Source organism: Cariama cristata, unplaced genomic scaffold, assembly GCF_000690535.1.
Source record: "Cariama cristata isolate BGI_N322 unplaced genomic scaffold, ASM69053v1 scaffold532, whole genome shotgun sequence".
NCBI lineage: Eukaryota > Metazoa > Chordata > Aves > Cariamiformes > Cariamidae > Cariama > Cariama cristata.
In genome coordinates, this window is record NW_009604193.1 from 33,548 (window position 1) to 37,961 (window position 4,414).

Consider the following 4,414-nt stretch of genomic DNA (forward strand, 5'->3'; position numbering starts at 1 on the left):
CTTTGCAGTGTTGTGAATGGAGAGCAAAAATGACAAATTAATCAGTATCTTAGAATTTCACCTGATGTTTTACTGGCAGAAACATTACAGCTGGTTTAACATCTGAATCACCTTAACTGTAGGGGAAGCCTTGAGAACATCGACAATTTTTAATTGGCCTGATTTAATTCCTAGCTTTCAGTTTAAAGTAGAATGACTTTTCATGGTCCTATTTAATTTCAAAATTGTATATTGTTAGTAGGAGTAGTTATAAATGGATTGTTAGGAGAGTAAGTGATATTAAGCTACCATAAATTAGAAATTACAAAAAACAGCACCAGTGCTCTTTCAAAATTACTAACCCTAGAAACAAGCAGGATTAGGGCTAATATGGAGTTTCTTTTCTTTTCCCTTCCTGGAAGACCTTGTGGCTTCTACTTATTTGATCTTGGAGAAGCCTGAGTGCCTTCAGCTTTGATCGACTTTGAGATGAGATATAGACATCCAACTGTTCACGAGATGAAATCCTTGCTAGCAAGTGGAAATAAATCTCTCCATCACTCTGCTACACGTGTGCCTGTGGGGGTAGGAAAACGGGTTGCAATAAGCTGTGCTGAAGGTTCAGGATTTCTGAACTCTACAGAAAGAGTATGGAGCTCCTACGAGGTACAAACCCCACTTCACAGGGGCCCCTTGTAGGGTCATGCAGAGACCGTCAGGTCTGCACCAATACTCCCAAAGCCCATGGCAAGATCCAAACAGTGAAAAGGAAAGGCTAATTCAAACAGAAAACTCAACAAGGCCTCATTTCATATTATTTTCTGGTTCAGTGTGAGCTACTGTCATTACCAGTTGCTGCTTATCGTTCCACTTTCAGTACCCACACATATACATCCTAAGTTGCTGCCTCCTGCTTGCAAAAACAGCTTGTGACTAATCCTATCTACTTTCAAGCACCTAATTTTATTGAATTTAACAATACATATGTTACAAGAAATGAATATATGGTCTAAATAACATCCCATGACACAGTTCCCCAGCTTATATATATTACAGTGTTATATACGTTGTGGGTAAGTCTAAACAGATCTCCTGTCTACACAGGATTTCCCTTATGAGATTAATCTCTGCACACTGGAGTGTGAGATGAAAAGTCAAACCACAGAAAGCATTCAGATTTTCTTCACAAATGCTCCATTTAAGCACAGGCAGGAAATTCCAGGGAGGTACAGGGTGAAATAACTCCCAATTCTGAAAACACCATCACAGCTAATTGGAAAGTTACGTATCGAAACAATCCAGGGGCTGCCCAACAGGGGAAATTCATTTCTATCTAATGCAGCAGTTTTCTCTCCAGGTAAAGTCACCGTGGAGGCATAGACACCTACCAAACCTGCCCTGAGGCACCTCCTGGCTCTGCTGCAGCCACATCGGGTAGCAGGACCATCAGCAGGAGGGTCCCTGGGCGGACCCTGCTCTGAATTAGAGCCAGGGTGAGATTTCACCTCCCATCTTCCAGGAGTGCTGCTGTCCAGGTTGTGCCTGGACACCATGGGCACAAGGGTGAGGCAGGATCCTATCCCTAAAGTGCAAGTTCTCACACAACCCTTCTGCACACCAAAAAACGAGTCATTCACAGACTCTTCTCGCCCACTCCTCCCAGCAAGTAATGTCTCCATTCCCTGACAAAAGTTCATCCTTTGGTCCTCAAATCCTCCATCCTGTCTTCTTCTGAAGTGATGTGTGCTGTGTCCTGTGTGGCAGGGGACCCGAGGGTTTCTGTCTGATTTTCTGGCACTCCATTGCTCTGTGAGGGACTTCTGCGATGGAGAATTTCAAGACCAAACAGCAGGAAGGAGAAGGAAAAGGAGGAGGAACTGCTGGAAGTGAGGAAGTTGTCCACTCAAATTTGAGATGCTTCTTTTGCCCCTCCCGGCTCCCAATCCCATTTCATCACAGCGAAGAGATCAAGCATGAGAACACAAACAACAAGATTGTTGTATTCAGTAAAAGAAATACCTCCACACCGAGCAGAGCTTTTACCTGGTACCTAATTCTTACCTGACATTTTCACTGATTTGTTTTTGTCAAATATGATCCAACTAGGAAACTAAATCTCTCATTTGGCATCAAATGCGACTTTGCATCAGCTTTTTTTAAAGTGAGAAATATGAAAATACACTCATTTCAGTTAAATATACTTTTCTAAATCTAAAAATCTACTTTTTCTAAATTTACTAAATCATCTTCTTTTCCTCCTTTTTTTTTCTAGTTTTAATTTTTTAATTTGGCTACTGAACCAAAAATCAATTATTCACACAGCCCAAGCAGAGCTCAACAATTGCAATTAACAAATGTAGCAGTTGGTTTCAACATATCCAAATTCTTCACGTACATTTCCAAAACACATCAGCTTTCTTTGTGGAATGCATGCAACACAAGTCAATATTTTACAGGTGTTTTATCGTGCAAGCACATATAAAGGTTTCTCTTGAAAAATACAAAATTTAGGAATTCCCCAAACCCGTCTCAATCCAAAAATCCTTATATACAACTAATTTCTATTTGCCATTACAATAAAATTCTTAACACTATTACCAGGAAACTGTCCTTAGTTCCACAAAGACAATGGTCTATGACAACAAAGGCAAACAAGGGTAAGCACTCACTATTTATTTCTTGCCACAGTTTTGTTTATTGTGTTGTTGATTATCAGTGTCAAAGAGTTAAGCAGGGAACCCCTGGCTCCTCTACTTTTTCATTCTCTGTGATGCTTCCCCAGAGGAACATCACTGTGGAGCTTCCTCAGCTGGACTTCTGCTTCTCAAGGCTCAGATGGTAAGGTTTCTTCAAGAATTAAATGTTCTGTTACACAGAGGTATTGTAAGACACCCTAATCTCCATATCTTCCATTTATGTAGATGCAGATATGGCAGTTCCTCCAAGGCATGGTCCTCTGTCCAGGAATAAAAATGAATAAGAAAAGTTTCACTTAATCATGTAAGAAAAAGTTATAACCAAAAGCAGCTGTCAACATTCACCACTGTGGTGCTGGTTCTGCAAACATTTTACACTCAGACTTAGTGTTGTATATGCAAGCACTTAGTTCATTTAATCTGAGACCATTTAATGTCTCAAAGTTAAGCAGATGCTTAATTGCAATATTCATAGAGCCATAACAATGCCTAAAGTTAATGATCCCTGGCAGTTTTTATTATAATCATTATTTTATATAAGTTTTTCTTTCCCATACATGATTTATAGTTGGTGGTTTCTTATAAACCCAGCAATTTATAGATTATAAAGCCAAACTGTTCTATCCTATTTAATCAAGTAATGAGTGGACTAGGTCAAGCAAGTGTTAGGTACATACAGCAAAGAATTTACTTGGACTTATCAGAAAGTTCTTTGTCTCCCTGGCCACCTAACTCACAGTGCAGGTATGTTTTGTGACACCTGACCCCTCATTGTCCAAACTGGAGAACGTAGGGAAAATGCCCCAGGAGGTCTTTTTCCACTTAGTAGCACAAACTTGCTTTTCATGGCAAGCAGGGCCAGGCAACTGTATAGGGGTGGTTCATATCTCGCTCCTTTTCCAGCCTGGAGTGAGGTTGCGGCTTGGATGTGCATCTGCTCTTAGGAGCTGTGAACCTCTCCCAGATCCCACAATATTCTCATAATGAAGTGTCAATTATTTTGGTTAGTGAGAGCAGTGGAGATTCTCTGGCACAGCCTGTCTCTTATCCCCCAACCACATTTCACACTGTCTTGGTTTTTAAAAGGTTCTGCAAAACCTCAATGTATTGCATAATTGTGTTAATGATAATGCAAAAATTAAACCATGCCAGTTCTGAATTCAGGATCTCAGCAGCCTAATACTTAATGGCTTATAAGCTTTGACATTTCATAGGTCTTCTGGGACACTTAGGAAATACTCATCTTCATTTGTGAAACTCAGCTGAATATTTTACTGCTATTCTGCATTAACATTTGGTACTATTTGAAGGTTTCCTCAAAGGATTTCAAAGGATTTCTGGTAGGCTGCACATATAATTCTTCCTCCCCCATCCTTGTGTTTTATAGCTGTAGCATAGATAGGCTGCTTACAACCAATGAAAGGTTTACACTAAAGGACATAGTCATCATAAAAAGTAATGAGCTAAAATTCAGAATTCCTTACTGGATAGAATCAAGTGCCTATAGCCACTAAGTAATTACTCCAATGCAAGACATTAAGCCAACCCTTCTAAGAGCTCTTTCTTGTAGCAGCTGCTAAATGATTAATATCATGTTGGTAGATTTCACAGGAGAATCTGCTAAATAAAGGAAGGTTCAGTGTATATGTGAAGTTTAAATTCCACACAATTTGTTTTAGAATCAACACACTATATTGCATATTTCATGGTTCCAAGAGGAGTGTAGCATTCATTAAGAA